Genomic DNA, 21,145 nt, shown 5'->3' on the forward strand with positions numbered 1-21,145 from the left:
CGCGAATCACAAGGCAATGCTCTATGGATGAGTTGGTCAGGGATATTTGCATACGCTTTTCCCCCTCTCCCTCTCCTTCCATATCTAGTAAACAAGTTGAGTCAAAACCAACTCAAACTCATACTAATAGCACCCACATGGGCAAGACAACCTTGGTATACAACTCTACTAGACCTTTCACTAGTACCGCATGTCAAACTACCCAACAGACCAGATCTGTTAACACAACACAAACAACAGATCAGGCATCCAAACCCAGCATCACTGAATCTGGCAATTTGGCTCCTGAAATCCTAGAATTCGGACACTTAGACCTCACACAAGAATGCATGGAGGTCATAAAACAAGCTAGAAAACCTTCCACTAGACACTGCTATGCATCTAAGTGGAAAAGATTTGTTTACTACTGCCATGCCAATCAAATACAACCATTACATGCCTCTACTAAAGACATAGTAGGATACTTACTACATTTGCAAAAAGCAAATCTCGCTTTTTCATCTATAAAAATACACCTCGCAGCAATATCTGCTTACCTACAAACTACTCATTCATCGTCTCTATTTAGAATACCAGTTATTAAAGCATTCATGGAAGGGCTAAAAAGAATTATACCACCAAGAACACCACCAGTTCCTTCATGGAATCTTAACATCGTCTTAACAAGACTCATGGGTCCACCTTTCGAACCCATGCATTCCTGTGAAATGCAATATCTAACCTGGAAAGTCGCATTTCTCATTGCAATCACATCCCTCAGAAGAGTAAGTGAAATACAGGCATTTACCATACAAGAACCATTTATTCAAATACACAACAATAAAATAGTTCTAAGAACAAATCCAAAATTTCTGCCAAAAGTAATCTCACCATTCCATTTAAATCAAACAGTAGAATTGCCAGTGTTCTTCCCACAACCAAATTCCGTGGCTGAAAGGGCACTACATACATTAGACATCAAAAGAGCACTAATGTACTACATTGACAGAACAAAGCTAATCAGGAAAACAAAACAACTGTTCATAGCTTTTCAAAAACCACACATAGGAAATCCAATCTCTAAACAAGGCATTGCTAGATGGATAGTCAGATGTATTCAAACATGCTATCTTAAAGCCAAAAGAGAATTGCCTATTACACCAAAGGCACACTCAACCAGAAAGAAAGGTGCTACAATGGCCTTTCTAGGAAACATTCCTATGAGCGAAATATGTAAGGCTGCAACCTGGTCTACGTTTACTAAACACTACTGTGTAGACGTACTAAATGCACAACAAGCTACAGTGGGCCAAGCTGTACTAAGAACATTATTTCAAACTACTTCAACTCCTACAGGCTAAACCACCGCTTTTAGGGGAGGTAACTGCTTTATAGTCTATGCCAAACATGTGTATCTGCAGCAACATATGCCATCGAACTGAAAATGTCACTTACCCAGTGTACATCTGTTCGTGGCATTAGTCGCTGCAGATTCACATGTACCCTCCCACCTCCCCGGGAAGCCTGTAGCCGTTTAGAAGTAGATCATAAATCTTAAACATCTGTACATTTGTAAATAATTATTATAAACTCTTAACGTACATACATATTCACTCCATTGCATGGGCACTATTTATAGCAAACAACTCCATCCTCACCCTCTGCGGGGAAAACAATCTAAGATGGAGTCGACGCCCATGCGCAATGGAGCCGATAAGGGAGGAGTCCTTCGGTCCCGTGACCAAAAAAGACTTCTTCGAAGAAAAACAACTTGTAATACTCCGAGCCCAACACCAGGCAGCGGACTGTGCCAAACATGTGAATCTGCAGCGACTAATGCCACGAACAGATGTACACTGGGTAAGTGACATTTTCATTTTACTCTCAACAGATGAGGAATATTTTCCTACATTGCTGGCATAGGCTTATTCTGATGAATACTTCTAACTGCAGATTCCTCACCCTGTCGATTTCCCAAGGCACCAGACTGGATCTGAAAAACTCAAGGCATTGACTCTGCGCACTAGAACATGATGCAGTGAGAGTCCACGTCGATACTGTTCCGCTCCAGAAGTGACAAACTGTGGTGCATATAAGCGCCACCGATGTGAGCTGGCATCAGTTCCTTTCTTTCATGTACTCTGAACAGATTGTCTTCCAAAAAGGTTTCCAATCGCAAAAGGGATGTCACTTGCTTAAATGACCGGATTTAAGCCATTTTTGACGGAAGATCGTCCTCACTGTAAAAGTCTTCGGGTAAGTCAAAGAAAAAAACATAAGAAGTCTAAGCAGGACCTTGCCCCGTCCTGCCACTCTAGTTCGCCACAGAAGGTGCAGTGGTGTCACTGTGCCTGCAGGTATCACTCCTGTTCCACCGAACAGCCAATTACATTTCTGGTTCCGATGCAGCTGAGCTTTAGGGTCCTTTGGCGATGTTGCAGCCTTTATAGAGGCCATGCCGTACATCTTTGGCTTGCTTCCAGCAACCTGTGGCACACCTTTAGGCCCAAGAATCCTCAAGCTGGTGGGTTCACCCTCAGTGCCGCTTGGGCTCTTTGAATTCACTTCACGTTCCATGTCAGCATTGGGACCACCACCAAAATCAAGGCTGGTCCTTCAGGCACCGATGCCACCAATGCTGGAGGAAGACTTGCAACCATTGTGGTGTCGGACTCCGAGTCAGCGTCGCCTCAACTAAGTCCTTGTCTGGAACTCCATATGCTGCAGCCTCCACTGCAACCATCTGACTTGTACACAGTTCCACTGTGATGCAAAGACATCACACCAACCTTTTGGCTCCAACTCTGACCAGAGCCAGTCATATGGAAATTATAATGGTGGGGATGGGGATCAGTTTGCCTCACCTAATGTTTATAACTGGTACATGGACTTACAGGATGCCAGTGGGCTGGACACCCCCACAGATACTGCATTTTCGGGGATATATCAGGTGCTTAGCATATCAACAATATCAGGGTGAGCTGCATTCACAACAGGCTTCAGATGACCTCACTGACTGGCTTTTGAAGAAAGGTGCTCAAAACAGTTAGTCTAGACCACCTCCAGATGACGACAGACTTCTTGACATTATTGGGTTCTCAGTCAATTGTTGACTCCTTTTGCAAAGGCTCCCATTTATCAAGCTTTTTTGGATGTTGTGCGCTTTTGAGATTGTGGGCTCAGTAGACAAAGATTTGGCCACCAGGGGTAGCACTTGTCTAATTTTTCTGTCCCCCCAGCCACAACCTCCAAACACCTTTAGTGTACTCTTAACGGCACACAGCCATCCAGTTGGCACAAGATAAGCCACTTCCTTCAGGGGCGGAAACATTAAAACCGACAAATGAATCCTTCAGATTGTCCAATTTGGGCTACTTCATGCCATTTCTTTTCAACCCACCACACCTGCCACGTACATCATACCTCTTCTCCGAGGACCTATGTATGTTTTATGCCAGGAAATACAGGCTATTTTTGCCAAAGGAGCCATAGAGTGTGTGCTGGCCTCAGAAGTATGGACTTGGGTGTATTACCTGCTTGTGCCAAAGAACAACACAGGCCTCCATCCCGTCGTAGATGTCTGCCCTTTCAATGCCTTCCTGCGCAGGTATCAATTCAAAATGTTCACCCCAGATCCACACTGATGAGTGGATGGTGGTGTTGGACATGCAGGATGCTCATTTTCTCATCCCTGTCCTGCAGGCCCACAGGTGCTTCCTGAGGTTCAAAATGAGCCACTAGCACTTTCAGTTTGCCATGCTCTCGTTCAGTCTCACCAGTTCCAATCTGGTGTTCACAAATGTGATGGCGGTGGTCGAAGCCCATGTTCAGAGGTCAGAGGTACCAGGCTTCCCCTATCTGAGTGACTGGCTGTTAAAGACAGGCTCATAACTGTTAGTCGGGACCACCTCCAGATGGCGGCAGACTTCTTGAAAAAATTGGGGTTCTCAGTCATCATGCCGAAGTCACACCGACTCCTTCACAGAGGCTCCTATTCAACAGAGCTGTACTGGCTACAGAATGCTTTTGAGCCTTTACTCCAGAAGTCGAAGACATTCAGGCTATGATACTGATGTTTCAGCCTCTCTCCTGGGTCTCAGTGACGATGGCTCAGAGGATTTTTGGCCTGCTAGACTGCTGTATCCCGCTTGCAGACCCTGCCAGATGGCCCATGTGTGGCTTTGCAATAGAGCCTGAAATGGGTCTAGCAAGAAGGGAACCTGTCAGGTTCCAGCCAGGTGTCAGAGGAGAATGCACAAGACCTGTAGTGGTTGCTGCTTGACTGGAGGTGAACCAGCGGCAGACCCCTCTCCCTGCCCCACCCAGAGTTGACAGTGGTGACGGAAGAGTCACTGCTACATTGTATTCGCCACCTGGGAGAGGTGGAAATAAGAGGACTTTGTTCTCTGGCGGGGACCTGCCTCCACATCAACTTGCTAGAGTTGTGGGTGTTTTGTTTGGCATTTAAGGCCTTCCTGCCCTCCTTCAAGCGACAGTTGGTGCAAGTTCTCACCGGCAACACTATTGCCATGTGGTACTGCATCCAGAGTACTTTTAAATGTAACAGTCTAGCCACCTGCATTCTTTTGGTTGCCTTCAAATCCACCCCCTTTTTTTATGGACTGGCTTAACATCACCACTGTTGCCAGACAATTATCAGAGAATTGCCAGGACAGGGGCTTTGACTCTGCTCACAGGAGTACGTTTTGATTAGGCAGAAGTTGCGTGCTTCCACAAAAATGTGCTTGCCCTCAACACAACAGTTTTTTTTCTGGCTATACCCTATCATACAAGGACAACCCCATATCCCATCGGAACCTAGGTATAAAATACTTCATAGCAACAGTTGTTCTCATTGGCGTGATTTATTCATTATTTATGGATGATCAGCAATGATTACTGAAAACAGTTATTGTAAACAACTTATAAAGAAACCATCACTCTAAACCATACATTTTTAATAGCTTATACAGCAAGTGTCCTAAATCAAACCCACCCTTGCAGTGCATTGTGACCCAAGTGAACAGAACCACCAAGAATCAATAAATATGTTAAATGGCATTGACAAAGAACAAAGATGTGTTACAAGGAACAAGCAATACTGAATCCTCAGTCCTTAGGCCTCAAGTGCCTCAGCTTCTTTCACTATTAGGCTTATTGGGTTTGTTTTTATATGCAGTGTTGATGATGTTTCAACCCTTATGACTAGATATAGGGTCTCATTGAGACAGGACGATGATGGGATATCCTCTAAAGACAGCACAACTGTATAGCTCAGTCAGTGAGATAGTGTGGTAAAACTCACCCTGTATGTGACACCACGAAATATATACAGAGATGATGTACTTAGTTGGGAGGAACTGCTGGTAATAGCAACATGGTAGAGTAGTAGTAACTCATCCACATGGTGTGGGGTTCTGAGTAGAAATTCTGCTGCCAAAGTAGAAGAATGCCCGCTTGCACGTCTTTGTTCTCTGTCAGTAATTATTGCTGATTGTCCTTAAATGATGATTAATGATGCTAATGTAACCATTATTGCTATGATGTGTTTTTCCCTGGAGCAGCACAGTAAGGAGGGGAACAGTAAATATTGTTGTTAGACCTGGAATCCTTGGCATGGTTTCCCCTGTCTTTTTGCCTCTGCCTCCTGTATTTTTGACTGTGTGCTGGATTTAGTTTTTGCTGGTTTTGGTACTCTGGGCTCTTTACCAAAGCTGATCAGTGCTATAGTGCAGGTGCTCCCTATGTAAATTGTGATTATGATTGGGTATCAATGATTGGCACATTTGATTTACCAGTAAAGTGCACTGTGTGTGCCAGGGCCTGTAAACAAATGCTACTAGTGGGTCTTCAGCACTGATTGTGGCACCCACATGTGTAGCCCTGTAAACTTGTCTCAGACCTGTCATTGCAGTGTCTGTGTGTGTGCAGTTTTAAACTGCCATGTCGCCCAGACCTTCCCTTTTAGTACCTGTAAGGCACCCCTAAGTTAAGCCCAAAGTAGCCCCATGGGCAGGGTACAATGTATTTAAAAGGTAGAACATATACTTGTGTGTTTTACATGTCCTCATAGTGAAATACTGCCAAATTTGTTTGTCGCTTTTGAAAGGCCTTTCTTTCCCATACAATAACATGGAGATTGCCAAGGAGAAGAGCTGAAGAGCTGTGAGGAGGAGTACTACCCCTTTGTTGTGTGTGCTTTGCTGGGTTGGCCTGCAGTTGCTGCTTCTGATTTGGAGAGGCCAAAGTCTGAACTTTGCTGTGTATCCTGCTTGTGAAGTTTCTCCATGGGCTTGGACTGAGCTGAAGTTTCAGGGACATCCTAGATTTCACCTGCCATCCTCTGGGTTCTCTTACTGAGGACCTTGACTTGCCAAGTGGTCCCACTCCATTTCCTGGGTCCTTAGGAGTGAAAGCTGGCCTAAAAACAAGAAGAACCAGCACATCGATTCTGGAAGATTCCAGAACCGGCACCACTGCCCGACTCTGTACCGCCGCCTGCACCCGAAGCTGTGGTCCCCACTGAACTGCAATGACCGCCACTGGCCCGAAGCGGCATCAGCGCCCCCAAAGTCCTGCAACATTGTGAGACCCAAGAGCCATGTCACTGACGTCCATGACATCTGACTCCACTACGCCGCCTGTAGCCCCGTCGTGTGACCATGACACTACGAAGTCGCCTCATCAGGTCTTGATCCGCAGGACTCATCAACCCCACCGGATCGTAAGGAACCGACGCCTTTCCGTTGATGCCGCCTCACCTCTGCAAGGAACCAACGTCGCACCTCCCCTGCGTAACAGTAAGGAACCAACACCTCACCTCCTGTGCAGCAGTAGAGAACCAACTCCACACCGGCTCCAGTGATGCCTCACCTCTGTGCCATGTCTTTGACTCTATTTTGTATCCAAGGTGCTGTACCTGGGGTCCGTGCCACTCTGTGATCCAGCATTTCGCTCCCTGGCAAGTGGTATCGGACTGTTGGGAGCGACTACGTCAACGGCCTCCTGATAAGCCCAGTTGAAGCTGTTGTGTTTTTAAGCACTTCACTGGGATTTAATCTTTAAAAATTCTTACCTTTGCTTTTATATGTTAGACTTTTGTTGTTTTGGTCTTGTTTTACTTAGATAAGTTTTGGATATTTTTCTAAATGGGTGTGCTGTCCATTTGTAGTGTTTTCACTGTCACTGTGTGTGTGGGTAAAAATACTTAACACACTACCTCCGAGGTAAGCCTGACTGCTCATGGATTATTAGGTGTGACTTAACAGAGCATTCATAAACCAAACCTATTGGCAATGCCAATTCTGCCCAGCCTACCAGGCCTACTTTTGCCCTCTAAGCCCCTTTGTTAGAATTTTTAGCATGTCTCCCTCCTTTCTTAAGGGTGGTTTTTGGAACGCAGCCTACCAGACATCGCAACTTTCTGTGTTTGCTAGTGAAATATTGTGGCTTCTCAGAAAGTAGACCTAGGAATGCACTACGCCCTTTACTTGCTATTGGCTTTGTGGTTTCTAACTCACGTTTTCTTGCTTTCCATTTGCTGACTTTATTTGCTTTAGGCTGTCCAGTTCAAGTCATCCCTCCAGTTGCCTTCACTGTATTTATGGTATTCTTCCACAAACTCGTTTTCTGTAAACAGGCCTTTAAATCTTGTTCTTATCTCATCACAATTGCTGTGCATTCAAAGACTGAGGTGAAATGTCAGGCACTGTGTTATCCTTCTGAGGGCTCTCTTTGTGTGAACAGGCCTGTAAATCTTGTTCTTATCTTGTCACATCTGCTGTGCATTCAAAGACTGAGGTCAAATGTCAAGAGCTGTCTTCCCCGAGGGCCCTTGTTTACTTTACTTTCTCTGATTTCAAAGTGAGAGGATTTATGTGACAGTCTTGCTGGCTACTGGAGGTAGGTAGGAAAGAGGCACACAACAACATTTAAATGAACTGTGTAATTATTTCAGAATATATCGGAATAAGAAACAAAAAATAAGCACATTTTTGTTATTTCTGAAGTAATGCAAATAAATACTTTATGATCAAAACAAATTATCAACCTTAGGTGACGCAATTTCCATGCAATTTCGCCTGTTCATGTCTGTGCAAATGTAAAGGCCATTTCAATAGAAAATGTGCTGTCTTTAATGACAGTGGGCTACAACACCTACTCTGCACCACTCCACTTTGCACCATGCCACTGCACCACTCCACTCTATGCCACTGCATGCTATGCCACTTCACTCTACGTCTCTTTGCTCTATCCTGTACCACTCTGCTCTGTGCCAATGCACTCTTTGACACTACACCACTCCACTCTTCGGCTCTCCACTCTACACCACTCCAGTCTAGGCCACACCAATCTCCTCTGCACAACTCCACGCCTCTGTACTCTGTTCCACTGTGCAACACTACACTCTGTGCCACTGCACTCTATGCCAATATAATCTACGCCAATGCACTTTGCTCTGTGACCCTCAACTCTATGCCCCTGCACTCTGTCAATCCACTGTACGCCACAAGTCTACACTGCACTATGTGCCACTGCACTCTACACCACTTTACTGTACACCATTACAGTGTATGCCACTCTATGCAAATGCACTCTACCATACACCACTCCACTGCTCTGAAACAATCTACTCTAGACCACTGCATTTTACACTTCTCTACTCCACTCTGCTCCACTCCACGCCAGTGCGCCCTACACCACTCTACTCTTTACCACTGCACTCTACACCACTGCACTATACTCTGCAACCACTTTGTCACTGCTCTCTACTCCCCTCTACACCACTGCACTCTGACATTACTCTGCCACACTGCATTCTCTTCCGCAGATCTCTACATCACCATACTCTATGCTACTCCACTCTATGCTACTCCACTTTACGCCACTGCACTCTATACTGCTGCACTCTACAGCACTATACTCTACCCTATTCCAGTCAGCTCTACTGTGTGCCACTGCCCTCTGCATCACTCGACTCTACGCCACTACACTCTGCACCATCCTATACCGCTCTACTCTGCGCCACTCCACTCTACTATGCACTACTGTAATTCATGCCACTGCATTCAACGACACTGCATTGTACGCCACTGAATCTAATGCCACTGCACTCAATGCCACTGCACGCTACACCACTATACTCTGCAAAACTATTCCAACACACTCTACACCAAACCACTGTACTCTACACCACTCCAGTGTACACCACTCTACGCGCCACCAGACTATGCCAATCCAGTACAAGGCACACTCTGGAACTCCACTCTATAACACTCTACTCTACTTTTTGCCATTCCATTCTACAACTCTCCACGCCACTAACTTTTAGCCATGCTAAACCGCAGCCATGCTGGTGTATATGGCTAAAACAAATTGGCAAAGCTAATAGCTCTTGCATAGGCCCCACGTATTGGCTTTGCCAGTGCTTGTTAATACTGGTCTGTAAAATTGCTACGTGCCTATTGCTCAGTCCTTTTCGAGCCAAATGGCAGATAAAGGGAGCTTCTGTGCCAGTATGAATCAGTGCATTGCAGGAGAATATAATTTGGTTTTGCATAACCACACGTTCTAGGCAGCATTTTGTCATGTGAGCCTGACAGTGGGATTGAAACATTGCTAGTACACTCTACATTTGCCAGAGGTGCCTGCACCATCCATCAGACAGATTGTCCACGGCTAGCGAAGTCCCATCTCTGTTCTCAGGTGACTGGCATGATTAGGTGTCATCTCATTAGTAATGCACAAGAGATGTTACCCACAAATGCCCCAGGCACTTTAGGTTTAAGCTCTGCAGTGCCCTGGGTTATCCATCAATCATTCTGTCACCTCATTGTTTCTCATCTTGTCTCAGTGAATTTTTTGTTTGAATTCACCCCACCCTGTGACGAGATAGGGGGGAGAAAAAGCAGCAAACTCAAAACTGAAGTCTGCACGGTGATTAATGTAGTTGCTGCGCAGACGTATGGTCTCAGTTTCCTGGTGCAGAGCCTGAACTTGGCAGTACCTGTATGCCGGCCTTACGTTCCATGCACCAGCAGCTAAGGAGGTAATGCGGACCAGTGAGATCCCTGAAGCCAGGTATGTGACAATCTGTTAAATGAATGCATGTGAGTGAGTGTGTTTGTAGGAGAAGAGAATGCGATGGTTTGAACATGTGTAAACATCAGTGCATGTGAGTGACCATGAATCACAGTTAGAATGATTGAGGCATCTAGACAGTGAAAGTAAGAGTAATTGCAAGTGAGCGAGTGTGAGTGAGCAAGGGAGTGGGTTGAAGTAAAATATTAAGTGAATGTGAGCATAAGTGTACGCATGGGTGAGTGAGAGTGAAACTCAGTGATAATCAACAAGAATGAGTGAACATGAGAATGAGTGCATGTGAGGGAGTGAGTGACTGTGTGTATGTTAATCTTTGAAGTCTGCCTCTGGTCCTTGCATACTGGAGGTATTTCTTGGTGTATGGTGTACTTAAAACGAAATGCTGGAGCTGGCATATTGGAGATAATTTTTGGCATTTCGAGTACCCGTGGCAAAATGCTGAAGCTTGCGTCCTAGAGGTTATTTTTAACATGGGTTACCCATTTCACAATACTGACATAATAAGGGTAATTCTTGATGTAAGGGATACCCACAGTAAAATATTGGAGCTGACATACTGAATGTAATTCTTGGCATATGGGCAAAGTAATGACATACTAATGATAATTCTTGGCATATGCTACCCTTATGGCAAAATGCTGGTGCTTGCGTAATGAAGGTAATTCTTGGACTATACTGTGCCAATTGTTCAGTGCTAAAGCTGGCATATCAGAGGTAGATATTGGCATGCGTGGTGCACCCACAGCAATATGTTGGTTTTGGTGTATTGAAAGTAATTCCTAGCATAAGGGAGGATGACCATTGAATATTGGTGGTGGGGGTAGGTTGACAACTGTTACAAATGCTGTTACTGACATGAGGTAATATTTCACATAAAGATCACCCATGGTGTATCAGTGTCACCAATGGCAACATTTGGGCACTGGCATTAGTTAGCACCTATGTCAAATGGGGCCATAAGTGGAAAAGTGCTGGCCTTGGTACAATAAGTTAATTATTGATATAAGCGGGGAACCACTGCACATTTTGAAAAAAGTAGGCATAGGTGTGGCACATCAATGGCGCTGGGTAGTTGTGAGAAAAGTATGCTTGAAATGCACTATTTTACCCTGTTTTTTTCCCCCCAAAATGTTCTTGGTTTGTTCACTTGAATTTGTAGTTAGTATTAAACCCCACCAGTGTCAAAGATCACAAATGGCTACTGCTCTACACATTAAAGTAAGGTTTTAATCATCAGTCTTTGATAGGAATTCCAAAAGGGTATAGAATAATTGTAGTAGTAATAATGAAAACATTTTTAGGTTGAAGCCTACGAGACAGTAAAGCTGTTTAGTTTCCAAAGACATCTTGGGGACATTCTGAAAGCTTCCCTGGGAATGTATTACTTCCCTCTTGTACCACTGGGTTTGTGGTTTGCAACACACAATTGCTTTCTTACTATTTGCTGGCTTTATTTGTTTTAGGCTGTCCAACTTGAGTTATTCCCTCGCGTGGAGCATGGCCTGTTCACCATCACTACTTGTATTCTTCCATGCGTGCTCGCTTTCTGTAAACAGGCTTTTACATTTTGTTCTTATTTAGCCACTTTTGATGTGCATTCAAAGACCGAGGTCAAATGTCAGGCTCTGTCTTCTGAGAGAGCTTTGTGTTTATCTTTCTCTAACTTCAAAGTGAGAGGATTTATGTGACAATTCTGCTGGGTACCAATGTGAGAGGAAAGGCTATGGGATGTTATTTGTTTTCTAGCACATAACAGAATTTAAATGCTTGTAAACGAGTTGTGCAACTATTCCAGAATACTTTACAATTAGGAAAGCACAAGTGAAGTATTTTTTTAAATTCTGAAGTGTGAATGAAAATAATATTTTAATACAATAAGAACAAATCAATACACTTCATGATGCCAGTTCCACACAGTTTTTGCGATGTATAGTTTTATCAGTAAAACTGTACGTCTGTAAGTGCAATGGTCATTTCATCTAAAATGTGTTGTCTCTAATGGCAGTTTGCTACCACACCATGCATACTCCACTCTACCCAACTCCACTCCACTCTGTGCCTGTCCACTCTATGCCACACATTTCAGCACTCTACGCCACTCCTCTCTACACCCCCTCCGTACTACACCCTCCTCTCTACTCTTCTTCACTCCGTGCCTCTTTATTCTACTCCACTCTACGCCACTTTATTTAATGCCACTCCAGGTCTAAGCCACTCCACACCATGACCCTTTACTCCACTCTATGCCACTATACAATACTCCACTCCAGAGAGCTTTACTCTACTCCACAACATCCTACTCACTGTGCACCACTCCATGACACTCTACATCACTTCACTCTAGGCCACTCCACTCTAGTCTACAACAGTCCACTCTACAACCCTCCATGACATTGTGACACTCCACTCTACGACACTCCATTCTATGACACTCTGTAACATTCCATGACATTCTATGCCACTCTGATCTACCCCACGCCACGCCAGTAGATGACACTGCTCCACTTTACTCCACCCTACGCCACTCTACTCCACTCTGCAGCCTGCTTATCCACTATACCAATCTACTCTTCTGTCTCTACATTGCTCTCTACGCCCCTCCACTCTACTCTACTCTGACACTTAACTCTACGACACTCTTCTCAATTCTGTGCCCCTCCACTCTACGCCGCGCTACTCTACAACACTCTGCTCCACTCCTTGACAATCTACTTCACGCTACACCACTCCACCCTATACCACTGTACTCCATTTTACACCACTGTACTCTGTTCTACACCCCTCCTCTCTAAGGCCCTTTTTTACGCTCTACAAACCTCCATGCAATCTATGCCGTTCTACTCCACACCAGTCCACTCTACTTCACCCTGTATCACTCCTCTTTACTTAACATTGAAGCACTCCACTGTGCTGTACAGCACTCAACTCTACTCCACTTTACTCCATTCTATGCTACGCTGCTCTACGCCCACCCACTCTATGCCCCTCCCCATCACCCCACTCTGATACTCTACTACACTCTATGCCACTCCACTCTACTCCGTCACTCTACGATACTTCACTCTGTGCCACTCTTTCCACTCTACTCTACTCCACAAAACTCTGTGCCACTCCATGACACTCTACACCACTTTTTGCCACTTTGCTCTGTGCCACTCCATGACACCCCATGACAGTCTACGACGCTCCACTCTTAGACCAATCCACAACACTCTACTCTGTGACATTCCATGACACTCTAGGCCATTCTGCACCAATCCTCTCTACAACACTCCACACTGTGCCACTCCACACTTGGCTAGTCTGCACTGACATTCTACCCTACTCCTTGACATTCTATTCTAATTACGCCACTCCACAAAACCTCCATGACACTCCACACCACTCCAGAACACAACACTGCTTAGCACTGACACTGTACTCCACTCCAGTCTGACATTCTACGCCATTTCAGCTAACAGTCTACACCACTTTACTCCACTCTACGGCACTCTACCCCACTCCATGTCACTCCACACTATGCCACTCCATTCTGCGCCACTCAATGCCACTCCACTCTGCCACTCTACACCACCAATCCACCGTAAGACCCCTAACTCTGACCTTCCACAACACTCTACATCAGTCTACTCTACTACACTCTTTTTGACACTCTACGCCACTCAATTGTACGCCACTCAATAGCACTTCATGACATTCTGTGCCACTCTAAGCCACTCCAATTTACGCCACAATGCAACTTTACTGCACTCTGTGCCATTCCATGCTATCCACTCCACTCTGCGCCCCTCCACTCTACCCCACTGTACTTCATTCTCTGCCTCTCTTCTCCATTCTTTGCTACTCTACTTCATTCTGTGCCACTCTATTCTGTGTCCCTTCTCTCTACCGCTCTCCGTGACACTGCACAGCCCTCCATGATACTTTACTCTACGACACTCCACTCTTCTTCACTCTTTGCCACTCAACTCTGCAACACTCTATGCCCCTCCTCCCTACGCCCCTCCACTGTGAAACAATACTATAGTCTACTCAACTCTATTCTACAACACCATGTTCCACTAGGACAATCTACTCCACAGTGTCACACTACCCTATTCTAGGCCTCTCCTCTCGACGGCCGTCCATGACCCTCTGGCATTCTACTCCACTCTATGCTACTCCACCTTGCGGCACTCCACAACCCTCCACTCTACTCTACAACCCTTAACTCTGCTCTTCGTCCTGCCACTTTATGCCCCACATTCTGTGCTACTCTACAACATCCTACACCACTTTTCTCTACTCTGATACTTTACTCTGTTCTGATACTTTACTATACTCCGCTCTACAACACTCTTCTCTACTCTACACTATGGCACACTTCACCAGTCTACACCGTTCTGACACTCCACTCTACGAGACTCCACTCTATGAACCCCCATAACACTCTGCCACTCCAATTTATGATACCCTATGAAACGCCAATCTGTGACACTCTGTACCCCTTTATTCCACAGTACGTGACTCCACTCTATGCCTCTACACTTGATTCCACTCGAATCCACTCTGCGCCACTGCACTCAACAGCACTCAATGCCACCTCACTCAAAGCCGTTCTACTCCACTCTGCTAGTTAACTCTACGATCCTCCACTGTACCTTCCTGCATTACTGTCCATGACACTGTCAGTTGACTCTACGAGAGACTACTTCACTCTACGATCCTCCTTGACACTTTATGCTACTCCACCCTATGACACTCCCTGATACTCAATGCCACTTTACTCCACTCCAATCTAGGACACTCCAAACTATGAACTCTACACCACCCCAATCTGTTGCTGTACGCCACTTTACTCCAGGTTGGGAACCACTGCTCTACTGTACTCCATTCTACTCCTTACTGCAACAGCCTAGTCCACTCCACGACCCTCCACTCCATCTCATGACCCTCTACTCCGCGACCTTCCACTCTTTGACCCTCCATGACACTCCACTCTACACCATGCCACACCACGCCAATGTATGCTATGCCACGCCACTCTGCAAAACTATGCCACCACCTTCTATGCCACAAACGCTTAGCTATGCAGAACAGCAGTGACGCTGGATTACAAAATGACTAAAACACATTGGCAAAGCCAATAGCTCTTTCATAGGCAAGAGCTGTTGGCTTTACCAATGCTTGTTATAACTTGTTCCACCAACTGAACTGTCCCTTGGTGATTCATGGAGATTTAGCTAATGCAACATATTAAATGTTTGTATGTGACATGTTCTGGGTGGTAAGCTGATGGCTATACTACCAGGAAACTAAACTTCTTTACAGTTAACTATTATATTGCTTTTCTATGTTATAGAGGTCAGGATATTTTTGGGATGCTCAGGACCATATCTCAGAAAGTGTCTACAGGAAGTGTGATGGATGACCACAGCTACACTCCGACGCACTTTAAAAGTGCACAAAATGCACTAAAGCAGGCACACTCATGGATAATCCTAAATGTTGACAACAATTAAACATTTTCAGATGTTGAACCGTTATCTCAAACCACAATCACCAGTGTTGGGATCCATTGAAGAGATATGGTGATGTAGCTAAGTCGCCCACATTTGACTATTTAGACCTAGGTTCTAAACTCTGAAGCAAATTGCTTGATCTTTTTGTGCCTGCAAAATAAAAAGTGTAAATATTTATAACACAAATTATGTCTATTGTGTTCTGTTTGTGCTATTCATCACAGTTACCTCCATCGGTGATCTAGTTAACAGTTTTGCTTCATGCCATCTGCTGTGCAGAGTTTCAGATTTTTCATTTACACATAAATATATTTAAAAAATAAGAGTAAAAGCTGCTGTTGGAGCAGATGCGTGCCTCTGTTTTACACCATCAAGTAAGACAGGGCATACATGTGCCTTCTTGCAAAGAGTACATTGTTTGTGGAGAATAACTCTACACAACCAAGCACAGCTGCAGGAAGAAGATGTAAGTAAGGTAAATTAGATTTTCTTGTTGGGGGGAACTGTTCAGAGCAATATGGAGCATAGCATATGGATTGGGGCATTGGAAGCTGTGCAGCTTCAAGACAAAATAAACACTTGAACCATGAGCCAGAAGAGTTACAAAAATATCAAGCTGTGATTACTTGAGATGATCCAATCCCAGTAGGGGACGGATTAAGAAAGTTCAAAACAAAAAAAAACCTACAATTTGTGTAGATTATTTTTGCCTATTCAGGAGTCACAAAAATGTTCCAGAGTACTAATAGAAGGATACACAAATTGTTAATTTTCGGATGTACTCTTTCGGAACTTCACTCTTATGGATTGACTGTAATGCAGGCAGCCTGCTCTAGAACGTATGCTGAATTGACTATTTGCTGACACATGGACGAATATCGAATATACCAATATCATGACCAGAATATCCTGTGCTAAGATATGGAAAGGTAAGTATGTATAGATTTTCCATACCTACTTCCACGCATATGTATCTTAAATAAATGTATGTATTTATGGAGTTAAGAATAGTAAATCCATACTTCCCACTGTGCGTTTATCTCTTTAATATTTTATCCATCTTTAAACCGAATCTCAGACTTTGAAAGAAACAAAATTAAATGTAGATTAGTTCTGTGGCATGAAGAGGAATCCATCCTAGGAAGAGCTAACTCGTCACAACACATATGTATACCTCATGCTTAACGCCATAATCTCATTTTGTGGACGTACACAGATGAACTTAAAGTTGACAATCTGCATACCTTTTTAGTACATTTAGTTAATTATAATTATATTGTAATTCTGCCAGAGTGGTCTGCAAGGACGTAGGGGGAAGAAGCAGTCTAGTAGTTAAATTGCTGTCTAATCCAGGCTTTGGCACTTGTAAGAAAAGGAAAGGTTTAAAATTTTGAGCATATTCCACCCCTTTTCCATGGTGAGAGGCACGGTCTTCTTTGAACTCTGAATCGCAAAGGGTGTTGACTCATTGGCTTTTTAACGCTTGTCTGTAACCCAAAGACTAAGTATTTATATAGAAGAGTACGTTGAGTAGTATAACATTTCAGTATACAGATGTCAAGCAAAGTAGTTCGGTTTCTGTAATTTTCTATAGGAAATTGACGTTCAGTTGATAGCAGACTAAGTGCTGACATGGTGGCTAACCAAGGGATTATCTCACCTTAAATGATGACCAATTCACTGTGCAAATTGTTGAGTGTTCTGCAGGTGGCAAAGATACTTGGTGGGAGGGAGAGATATAAATGTTCAGTGGCATGTGTAGCTGCAGATACACATGCTATGCACAGTTACTGCCATCTAGTGTTGGGCTCTGAGTGTTACAAGTTGTTTTTCTTCGAAGAAGTCTTTTCGAGTCACGGGACCGAGTGGCTCCATTGCGCATAGGCATCGACTCCATCTTAGATTGTTTGCTTTCCGCCATCGGGTTCGGACGTGTTCCTCTTCACTCAGGCTGTTCGATTCGGAAAACCTCGGTACCGGCGGGGACACACCTTTGGTTGCCCTTCGGGGCACCTGTGCCCAACCTGGGCCTGGTTGGCCGGACCTCAAGAAGCGTCGAAGCCTCATGGACCGGACCCCGTTTCGATTCTGCCCTTGGTGCCACACAAAGTATCCCTACATGGATCAACATTGGGTCTGTAATCTGTGTTTGTCACCAGATCACCAAGAGGATACTTGTGAGGGCTGCAGGTCCTTCTGTTCCAAGAAGACCTTGAGGGATCGAAGAGCGAGAAGGGTACAAATGGTGTCCAAGAGCACCGAACACCTCGACGCGGAAGAAGAGGGAATGATCCACACTGCCATCTCCGTTCAAGGATCCGATTTGGACGAATCCGACATCTACTGACCACCGACAGCAGGCCAGCACGTGAGTACGCCTGCCCCGACCCAGACCAAACAAAAGGCCTCAGGGACGCCACTACCGGAAGGCCATGGCTCCACCCGGAAAAAAATCAAGCAATGACCAAGCAACACCTTTGGCACCGAAAAAGGCCACACCCGCATCGAAGTCTTCAGACTCGAGTCGAGACTCAGTCTCTGAAAAAAAATTGATACCGGTCGAGTCGAGACCCTGAAAGTCTCTTTCCGAACCAAGGCCTACTATCACCCTGGGCATTTCGGTACTGAAATAAACGGCTTAGGAGCCGAAAAAATATTCATATACTGAGGAACATGGACTTTCTAAACAGCTTTAAAGAAAGCCATTGATTTGAGGAAGAACTTCAACAAATGGAGGAATTTGATGACAGACAGGCCAGGATACAGATCCACAAGGATACTGGCAAGATCCTCACAGCACCTCCCCTCAAATTTAAAAGAAAGCTGGCTTTCCAAGGACGTTTGGACACTGATCAGCTAAAGGCTAAAGTGCCAAGAGAGCAATCTCTGCCACACCAGTTTTCCCCAGCACAATATCCTCCTCATTCTCCTCAAAGAACTGTTTCTCCACCTGCTACACCTACTGCACAGTCACCCACACACACTGTGCAGTCACATCAAGACATAGACCCGTGGGATCTTTATGATAACCCTGTGTCACACAACAGCCCAGAGTGCTATCCGTCTAAACCCTCTCCACTTGAAGACAGCACCTCCTACAAACAGGTTTTGGCTAGGGCTGCACCTTTCCACAATGTAAGCATGCACACCAAACCACTAGAGGACGACTTTCTTTTTAATACATTGTCCCCAACACACACAACATACCAAATTGTACCCATGCTCAGGGAAGGGCCATAACCCCAAGGGTAGAAAAGAAGTATAAACCACCACCACCACCTTCTGACCTGGTATTTATCACGCAACAGCTGCTCCCAAATTCGGTAGTGGTCAGCGCGGCGAGGAAAAGGGCCAACTCGCAGTCCTCTGGAGATGCACCCCCTCCAGATAAGGAAAGTAAAATGTTTGATGCAGCTGGAAAGAGGGTAGCGTCACAAGCAGCCAATCAGTGGCACATAGCAAACTCACAAGCCCTCCTCGCAAGATATGACGGGGCTCATTGGGATGAGATGAAGGACATTATTCAACATCTCCACAAAGAATACCCAAAAAGAGCTCAGCAGTTAGTAGAGGAGGGACAAGCAATAATGAATAACCAGATAAGGTCAACGTTAGATTCAGCTGATACGGCTGCAAGAACAATAAATACGGCAGTTACCATTAGACGCCATGCATGGCTCATATCATCAGGTTTTAAACCTGAGATTCAACAGGCAGTCCTCAACATGCCATTCAACCAACAACAGTTATTCGGCACACAGGTGGACACAGCCATAGAAAAAATGAAAAAGGATACTGACACAGCCAAAGCGATGGGAGCGCTTTACTCATCCCAATACAGAGGGACATTTAGGAAGCTGCCGCAGTATGGGGGGGTTCAGGCCACAGCCATCAGAACCATCCACCTCACAAACAAAGCCCTAATACCAATCACAGTATCAAAGAGGGGAGGTTTCGAGGGTCTTTCAGAGGTCAGTTTCCCAAATCGAGGGGAAAATTCCAATCAAAAAAGCAAGCCACTAACAACAAGCAGTGACTTTGCCATCACCTTCCCCTAAAACACATCCCCTGTGGGAGGAAGACTGAAAATGTTCCACAATCAATGGTCAAATATCACAACAGACACATGGGTACTATCAGTTATCCAACATGGTTACTGCAAAGAAGTCACACATTTTCCTCCAGATATTCCCCCAAAAGCGCACAAACTATCATCGCAACATCTAGCAATGTTACAAACAGAGGTGCAGGCACTATTAACAAAACAAGCCATAGAACTAGTACCTCATCAACAAAAAGGAACATGGGTATATTCCCTGTACTTCTTCATTCCCAAAAAGGACAAAATGCTAAGGACAATATTAGATCTCAGGACTCTCAACCTATACATTCAATCAGAACACTTTCACATGGTGACACTACAAGATGTAGTCCCATTACTGAAACAGGAGAATACATGTCAACACTGGATTTAAAAGATGCGTATTTTCACATACCCATCCATCTAGCTCACAGAAAATACCTCAGATTTGTTATACAAGGAAAACATTACCAGTTGAATGTATTACCCTTCGGGATAACAGCCCCGTGAGTATTTACAAAATGCCTTGCCGTAGTAGCAGCATACATAAGGAGACAACACATGCATGTATTCCCATATCTCGACGATTGGCTAATAAAGGCCAACACTCAAAAACAGTGTCAACATCACACATGTTATGTAATAGATACCCTACACACACTAGGGTTTTCGATAAATTATAAAAAATCACACTTGCAACCATCCCAAATTCAGCAATCCTTGGGAGCTACACTCAAAAGGCAATTGCAAGTCCAAGCCCACAGAGGGTGCAATCATTCCACACCATGGTGCCAACAGTACAACCAAATCAGCACTACACAGTCCGATTTGTGATATAACTCCTAGGCATGATGGCATCATGCATCGCAGTTGTCCCAAACGCACGGTTACACATGCAGCCCTTACAACAGTGCCTTGCAAAACAGTGGTCGCAGGCACAGGGTCATCTCCAAGATCTAGTGTTGAATGACCACCAAACACACTATTCGCTTCAGTGGTGGAATCTCACAAATTTAAAAAAAGTGCGGCCTTTTCAAGACCCTGTGCCTCAAGCCATTCTGACTACAGACGCATCAATGATTGGGTGGGGAGCACACCTCAACAATCACAGTATAAAGGGACAGTGGGACAGCAAGCAAAAGCAGCTACACATAAATCACTTACAGCTGCTAGCAGTCTTTCTAGCACTAAGAGCCTTTCAACCTCTTCTGGCTCACAAACACATTCTTGTCAAAACAGACAATATGACAACGATGTACTACTTAAACGGGGGGAACACACTCATCGCAACTTTGCCTCCTAGCACAAAAAAATTTGACATTGGCCAATTCACAACATTCGCCTAATAGCTCAATACATTCCAGGGTTTCACAATCAATCAGCAGACAACCTCAGTCGGGATCACCAGCAAACTCGAGAGTGGGAAATACATTCCCAGGTACTACACAAACACTTTTGTCAGTGGGGGACACCAGACATAGAT

The 21,145-nt window shown here is 44.7% G+C and overlaps 1 protein-coding gene across 1 annotated transcript in view; it reads left to right on the forward strand.

Annotated features, from left to right (window-relative positions):
- The window catches only part of LOC138261650 (uncharacterized), a 174,645-nt gene that overhangs the window by 97,866 nt on the left and 55,634 nt on the right, over window positions 1–21,145 (forward strand). The gene's annotated exons all lie outside the window — the stretch shown is intronic.

The sequence above is a fragment of the Pleurodeles waltl genome, chromosome 10 (genome assembly GCF_031143425.1).
Source record: "Pleurodeles waltl isolate 20211129_DDA chromosome 10, aPleWal1.hap1.20221129, whole genome shotgun sequence".
NCBI lineage: Eukaryota > Metazoa > Chordata > Amphibia > Caudata > Salamandridae > Pleurodeles > Pleurodeles waltl.